The sequence below is a fragment of the Hyaena hyaena genome, unplaced genomic scaffold (assembly GCF_003009895.1).
Source record: "Hyaena hyaena isolate Hyena2069 unplaced genomic scaffold, ASM300989v1 scaffold_281, whole genome shotgun sequence".
Classification (NCBI taxonomy): Eukaryota; Metazoa; Chordata; class Mammalia; order Carnivora; family Hyaenidae; genus Hyaena; species Hyaena hyaena.
The window spans coordinates 823,836-831,948 of NW_024080914.1; positions in this window are offsets into that span (position 1 = coordinate 823,836).

Below are 8,113 nucleotides of genomic sequence, written 5' to 3' on the forward strand. Positions count from 1 at the left end.
ACATTCAATGGAATATTATTCAGCCTTAAAAAGGAAGGAAATCCTATCACAAGCTGTAGCATTGATAAAACTTGAGGATATTATACTAAACGAAATAGCCTGTCACAAAAAGATAAATATTGAATGATTCCTTATGAGGTATCTAAGTAGTCAACCTTATAGAAACAGAAAATAGAATGGCAGTTACCAGGGGCTGGGGGATGTGAGGGGAAAGGGGAGGTGTTGTTGGAAGGGTGTAGAGTTTCAGATTTGAAGGATGAAAAAGTTTTGGAGATCCATTTCACCACCGTGGGAATATACTTAATACTACTGAACTGTACACTAAAAATGGTGGATTTTATGTTACGTGCTTTTTACCGTAATAAAAATGTTTAATGATAAAAAGAGAGAAACTGAGCAAGACAGCAGTCACAGCTCCAAGTGAGGTTGCCTGTGACTCTAACCCTTCCCCAGTTGTGATGGAGAGCTGTGAGCCTTGGCCTCGCCATCCTCCCCCTCCCCCGGGCCCCTCTCCAGTCCTACTGCCTCTGTGGGGGGGAGGGGAGAAGCACGCAGACTGCCCATTGTAGAGTGGACTGGGACATATGGAGCTCGGCACAGCTGTCCCAGCCCAGTCCCTGCCGGCCCCCAGCCCCCCAACATGACCAGCGCAGACACACGATCCTACCACCCCGTCCACTAGAGTCCGGACAGTGTCACTTCTGGCCACGATTGCCCTGCTTGGGACCAGCCCCTTCCTCCAGCTCTGTCCTCACATCCTCAGCCACTGGCATCCCCTGGCCCCTTCGGTGACTCCGCAAAGAAGGTGATGATGGGAAGGGACAGAGTCGGCGTCCCACTCTGAGTCCTCTCCCAGCCACCAGCAGCTCAGATATGGCCTGCAAGGGAGGGCGTGGACACCCTTCTGGCACTTAGCTAAGGTTTGCTTGCCCTGGGGACCAGAGGAGGTCAGGGCGAGGCAGCAAGGAAAGGTGTGGGCGGGGCTCTGCCTTGGAGGAGTGTGAAGGGGGAACAGAGGGCCACTCTGTTGGGAGCTCAGTGGGACGCAACAGCCACGAACAGAAGCACCAAGGCTCCTTTTCAGTCTCCATCTTCCCTTGCTCACCAGCCGGTTCTCCTGCCTGATGAACCTCCAGCCTTGCCCCACCCCACTGCACAGAAGACAGGCTCGGGTGTCCTTGACAAATAGTTACTAAGCGCTGGGGGTGGCGGGTGCAAGCGCGTCAACCTCTGACAGACACGCAAACACAACACAGGACAGAAGGTGGTCAGTGCTGAAATTCAGAATGTGCTGCCCATCCCCGGGGGCCAAAGGAACAGTTTCTGTCCCCACTCCCCAGGTCCGGGCTTCAGGAGTTCAGCTGCGGGGTTCCGCGCACATCTGTCATCACCCGATTCTCCCTCTGCCTGTGTCCCTTGACCCCAACCGCTCTGCCGTGCCTTCCCCTCCCTGCTGCGTGCACCCAGTCGATCCCGTCCCACCTCCCGGCCGGCCCTGCTGTCCTCAGGCCCTGGCAGTGGCTTCTGTGTAGCCAACAAGTCCTCACCCCAAATCCACTTCTGGTCCCAAAGTTCCAGGCTCCAAGGATCAGGGAGAGCAGCGGCTCCAAGCGTCCGGGGCGAGACCTCCTGCCCCGCTTCTGCCATGCTCAACCCGATGGGGAACAGACAGGCACAGAGCATCCAGGGGCAGGAATGGAGGAGAGGGAGGCGCAGGGACACACGAGGGAGGCTCTGGGAGGGGACCTGAGCCCGAGTGCGAGGGACACGCCCACCCCTCCCCAGCCCTCGGTTCTCCCTTTACCTAGGAAGACCCAGTGAGGGGGTCTGAGCTGGCAGGACAGGGGGCAGCGTTGAGAGCCCCGGTCTCCTCTGGCTGCTGGGAACTCATCCGTCTGCAAAGTTAGTGACCAGCTCTCTAGAGGTCTCGGGGAGGGCGGCGAGGCGTGGCTGTACAGGCTCCGGGGCAGATCAGAGGACTGCACATGGTGGGGGTGTCGGGCCCAGGGGGAGGGGGTGGGCTTCACCAGGTGCTGGAGCCACTAGCACTCACACACACACACACACACACACATACACACACACACACACACACTCACGGACACATACACACCTGAGCTGGCCCAGACTTATGTATATATATGGAGATACACACACACACACCCAGCTCTCCATTGGCTGGCCTGGCTCCCCCCCTCATTAATATTAAACAGCCAGACCAGGCAGCCATTGGCAGAGGGAACTGGGAACACCCCCCACCCCACCTCCTGGGAGCTGGGGGTGGGGGCTGGCCCTGGGGGGGGCAGGGAGTAGGGGAGCAGGGACATCTGTTCTCCATGCATATTTCATAAGCAAGAAATGGAGAGCTGGGGAAGGGGTGGGGCTGGGGCGAGAGCCAGGGCAGGATCACAGATGAACCCCTCAGTCTTCCACACTAGAGGCGGCAGGGACAGAGGCCCCCAGCAAGCCAGGTGTAAGTGCCATGGTCCTATTCTGAGTCTCGGCATGACTTTGACAGCCCCTTCCCCTGTGTCCTTCCTCCTGGGGAGAAGCCTACTCAAGGTACCAACAGGGAATCTAGGAAAGGGCAAGTGGACAGCGCTCAACCGTGTGAGAGGAGGACCTGAGGGTCCTTGTCCTCGCCAAGCTCTCATCCTTCATAAAGCTGGTGCCCACAGGACCCCTCGAGAGGCTGCCCGTGGCTCCTGTTCAGGCCCTGGGCCCTGGTCACCCTAGGACTCAGTCACCCCACACCCACTTACCCCAGCCCTCCACCTCCCATCTACCTCATCGCAGGGGTGGGTGGAGGTCAGATTCCCGACACCGAGCCCACAGGGAGTTTTTCCAAGCTGACCCGCTGGGAATTCGGGGTTCTTAGGAGGAAAGGACGGGTTGCAGGGGGAGGAAGGACGAAGGCTGGAGGACATGGGAGAAGGCAGGGCGGCCTGGGCACGCTTGGAGTGTGCCAGCGCAGCGAATGAGCAGTAAGAAAATCAGATACAGAATTACACGCAGACAGGCATGGATTAAGTTCACCTCAGCAGCTCAGCTGCCTCCAGCCTGTGCATGCAAGTGCACGCGCGTCTGAGTGTGCGTGAGCGTGTGCGGCGAAGGGCGGCAGGAGTTGGGACCGGGGCGAGCACAGAGAGGCAGTGGTCTGGGTTCCTGTGTCTAAGGTTCTCCCCTCCATGCAGCTGTTGGGTGTCTTCACTGAGCCTTCACAAGTATCCAAAATGAACCAGGGCTGGGGCGCCTGGGTGGCTTAGTCGGTTAAGCGTCCGACTTTCGCTTAGGTCATGATCTCGCGGTTCGTGGGTTAGAGCCCCGCGTCGGGCTCTGTGCTGACTGCCAGCTCAGAGCCTGGAGCCTGTTTCAGAGTCTGTCACTCCCTCTCTCTCTCTGACCCTCCCCTGCTCACGCTGTTTCTCTCTCTCTCCTAGAAATAAATAAAACATTAAAAAAAAAAAAATGAACCAGGGCTGGGAGCACTCCAGGACAGAGTCCCGGACAGTGAAGAAAGTCCTGGCGTCTGGGTGACCTTGGACAAGTAACCTAACCTCTTGAGCCTCAGTGGTCTTTTTCTGCAAAATGGGGTTCATTATAATTGCTTCTTAGGTTGCCATGGAGATTAAGTGAGCTATTGCCTGGAAGGGTCAGGACCTTAGCTGGAGCAAGCCCCGGCTAAGCCCCATCTCCCTGTTGCTGATCAACCTTTTCTGGGCTTTTACTCCCTAAGGGGAGTCCTATAATTCCTCCCCAAGCTCCCCCACCCCTCCTCATCCCTAGGTCTGGGAGGTGCCAGCTCCCACCTGGGCAGGCCCAGACAGGTGCCCAGGCGCCAGCAGATGGGCTGAGCTGGAGGGGAAAGGAGGCTTGAGGAGGGGGGCTGGGGGGCAGGGGATCAGGTGGCATTTCAGTTCTTGCATCATCATTGCCATGGTGCTGATTAAAAACCAATCTCCACCTAATGAGCCCCCAGCAACAGCAATTCTACCTCCCCCACCCTCCTGCCCTCCACCCTGTCCAAGAAATTGGGAGAAGGAGAGACCCAGGAGAGAGGGCCTTGGGGAGAGGAAAGATGCAGACCAGCGGGGGTTGGGGAGGAAGGGGAGACAGGGGGAGATGTGGGGAGCCAGACAGAGGAAATGGGGTAGAGAACAGAGTCAGTGGGTAACAGACAGGGGGAAGGCACAATCACGGGGAGACAGAGAGGTGAGAGAGGACAGGAGGGGAGCTGCCAGATTGCGGAGGAGGCTCCTCAGAGTCTCAGAGATGCAAGATATGTGGGCGGGCAAGCGGGGGAGACTGGGAAAGAGAAGCCGGTGAGGGAGGCAAGGCCTGGGAGAAGCAGATCTGGAGAGACAGGGGAATTCGGGGGAGATACTGCGTGGTACAGGAGAGCCCCAAGCTCTGAGGGAGGCCCCAAGACAGGGCAGAGACAGACGGAGGAGGCCCAGAGCACACAGTTGTGAGGAAGCACCAAAATGTGGGGGAAAGACAAGGGGGGACAGGATAGACGGGACTCTAGGGAGAAGGTACCGTGACTGAAGCCCGGAGGCTGGGATCCCAAAGGAGGAGACATTGAGAAGTAGAGGGGCCCTGTGGTGGGGGTGGGGAAGGCAGGAAGGAACGGGGGGGGGGGGGCGTGGGGAGGTCCCAGTCCCCAGCCTCCCTGCTTGTAGGTGGTTTGCCTCTGACAATTCAGTCCTATGATTCTACCCTCGACATACGCAGCTGAGCTGTCCCACAAGCTGGGGTGTGATGGTGAGCAGGGTGAGAGCGCGCCCTGGGACCTCCTTCTTCACCCGGGGACCCTGGACTCTGGCCTCTATCCTCATGCGGGGATTCAAGTTCTTCAGGGGAGTAGCTAAGAAGAAACACAAGCGTGTGATAAAGAGGAGCTACGCGCATGAAGGCCTGACAGAATTAGTAGCTGTGCTGAATGGGGGCCCTGGTGGACCCGGCTCCAAGTCCTGGTGACCTTGGACGGGTCATTAATCTTGACTGAGGCTCTTTTGTCCTCTGTGAAGTGGAGATCCTGCTGCCTTCCTCTGTCACACAGCGCGTGCGGGAAGTGCCAGGCAAAGTGCACCCCCGCGTCTCTGTGCAGGGCGATCTGAAGGCGGCAAGGCCTTCCTGCACGCAGGTGTCTGAGGCCTTCCGGTCCAGGGAGCAGGGAGCACTCTGAGGTCAGCCCAGGCAGCCAGCAGCCCTGGCCAGGCCCGAAGGGGAAGGAGAACCCCCGGGGAGCTGTGGTGGGGAGGGGGTCCCTGCAGCCGTAAGGAAGGCAGGAAGAGCAGGCCCTGGGGATGACGGATAAGCATGACTCTATGGTTGGTCATTATTTTGCATTTTATGGGTGTTCACTTCCTCAGATTGTCACCTGCCGTCTTTTCACGTCTGCACAGCCTGCGAGGTAGATGGGAAGTCGATTGCCTGATGGGAGGTTGGAGTGCAGGGAAGACACAGGGGCCCGGGCCTAGTCCTTGAGGGTGGGGGGAGGGCCTGGAGGAGCTGGGAAGCAGTGGGCTTGGCAGGAGAGGGGGTGACATATGTGGGGAGCCCTGGGGACCCAACCAGGCAGGCGGCTGGCAGGGAGAGCAGACGGTGTTAACCCTTGCGGTGCCGCGCTGCCTGACCCTTTCCCCGGAGTGGCCGCTGCCCCAGCCCCAGGGTGGGGGGGGTCTCATCAGGTGAGAGAGCGGCCCCCCCCCCGTCCTGGGTCACAGGAGCAAGCCAGCGGGAGGAGTCCAGGCGGGAGGGAGGCCCGGGAGCACCTTGCTGAGAACTTCCATCTCCTGGTCGGCCTCCGCAGTCTGCCAGTCTGTGTCAGTCGGTCTTTCTGGGTCTCCCTCTCTGTGCCTCTAGAAGGTGACAGCGGGTCCCCACTGTGGCGAACCACGCAATCTGTCACTCTCTCTGCTGCCAGCCAGGGCTGGACCCCCCCCCCCTCTCGCCCGGGCCCTCTCCCGCCCTGGCCCCCAGGCCTCACTGCCTTTGTCTCCTGAGGCGGCCTGGCCTTTCTTCTTTCCTCTCCACTCACCTCTCCTCAGCCCCGAGCCCAGCTCCAATCTCATTAAGGCCTCCAACCACTGCCCTCCAGCCTCCCTCCTCCCTCCCCCATCCATCTGTCTACTCTTTGTGTCCACCCATCTGTCACCAGCAGCCCCGGGGCCCACTCCCTCCAGGCCACGCCCGCCGCCAGCCTTTCCCCCTCTGGCGGCTCCTGGGCTCCTCTCTGCCGCTCCCTTTCCTCCCCACTTCCTGTTTCCCTTTCCTAGTTTCTTCTTTTTAGGATGCCCGCCTTTCATCTCCGTTTCCCCTTCTGTCCCCGCACTTTTGCCAAGTCCTCGGGTGAGGTGTGGGCAGAAGGGGACTCCAGGGCTCCAGGGTCCCAGCCCCAGCCCCGGAGCGGCCGGCCCGCGGGAGCCAGAGCCTGGAGAGTTGCTCACAGTTGCATCATCTCTTCGGCCTCCTGAGGTGCCCCCCGCACTCCTGCCCCGTGTTTTCCTTACTTGGGGACCCGGGCAGCTGTGGCTCCACCGCAGGACTGGGAGGGCCCCTGCTGCGTGTGGAGTCAGGGAGGAATAAACATCCGACCTGAGGCCCGTTTGGACCCCGATTTTAAAGGGCTCTGCTCCCCAGGCTCAACTTGAGAGAGGCCTGCCAGGCTCTGTCTCAGGATGGGATGCCGAGTGACAGGAAGAAGTGCCCCTCAGACCTCCCTCTCTGGAAGGAAAACTTTCAAACTACCTTAAATAGTTCAAGGATTGGAGTCCTGGGTGACTCAGTTGGTTGGGTGTCCGACTCTTGATTTCGGCTCCGGTCATGATTTCAAGGTTCACGAGTTTGAGCCCCACATCGGGCTCTTAATGATACTACGGAGCCCGCTTGGGAGTCGCTCTCTGCTCCTCCCCCACCTCGTGCTCTCTTGCTCTCTTTCTCTTTCTCTCAAAATATATAAACAAACAAACAAAAAAAGTTCAAGAATTGATCAACCTTTATTCCCCCCCTCTCCGCCCCCTCCCCCCTCTGCCCTGAGGAGTTTAAGACTGAAGGGAGACCAGGAGATGGAAGAGAGGCTATACAGAGGGCGGCCGTCAGGGCCAGAAGGGACCTCGGAGGGCAGCCCCTTGTCTGACTCCTCATCATGAAGACACCACCAGGGCCCAGAGCAGGGATGCCCTTTTCAGTGCCACACACGCCATTCGTGACACCAGACAATCCCTGATCCTGAGCACTTTCTACACGAACCGACCCCGCCCAGAGGCTACCTTCTGTCCTCTGGGCTCAGGTAGAACCTGTTCCGAGCACTGATTTTGCATGGAGCACATGTGGCCCCGCCTGCTTATTTATCTTGCTTCCTGTCCCATCCTGCCATCTAGACTCCGCGATCTGAAGTCTCTAAGGGAAGGTGCTGTATCTCATCACAGCCTTTTCCGATGCCAGGACAGAGCGCCTTGCCCACAGCCATGCTCAATAAACGTTTATTGTTGCCGTGCCTGCCAGCATGGATACAAGAAACATTCTAGTCTCAGCTCAGCTCTCATTTGCCGTGACCTTGGGCAAGCCACTCACTCCTCTGGGCTACGGGTCCCCCCCGTCTATCAGATGAGTTAGACCGCACATGTCATTTCTAGGGTCTTATCTGGTTCCACGAGGAAGCAGTCCTTCTGAGTAGGGTAAGGTCTTGGCACGGAACACCAGACTCTGGATGAAAGTATCTCCTCCCACGATGTGCCTTTGGGAGCAGTGACCCAGATGTGGGGACCAGAAGATCCTTCACTCATAGAGGCTGGGGGAGAAACACTAGGTAACAGGAAAGCCTTCTGTGCTGAGGCGCGAGGGGCGGCAAGACATAGGGACAGGCTGGGTCCTGGGTCCTGGGTCCTGGGGCTGGGCCCTGGGCATGGGTAGGAGTGTGGACAGGGGAGCCTTGTGGGAAGTGACTCATCATCTCAGAGCAAGGGTCACCCAGACGGAGGGTAGGGGGTGCAGCCTGAGGAGCTAAAGTCTGTGGCCCTAACCTGCTGCCAGGCAGCCCCATGGGGTCTCCAGGGCACAGCAGGTACCGAGGATAAGCCCGCCAAGATCTCAGAGAGGGGGTCCTGAA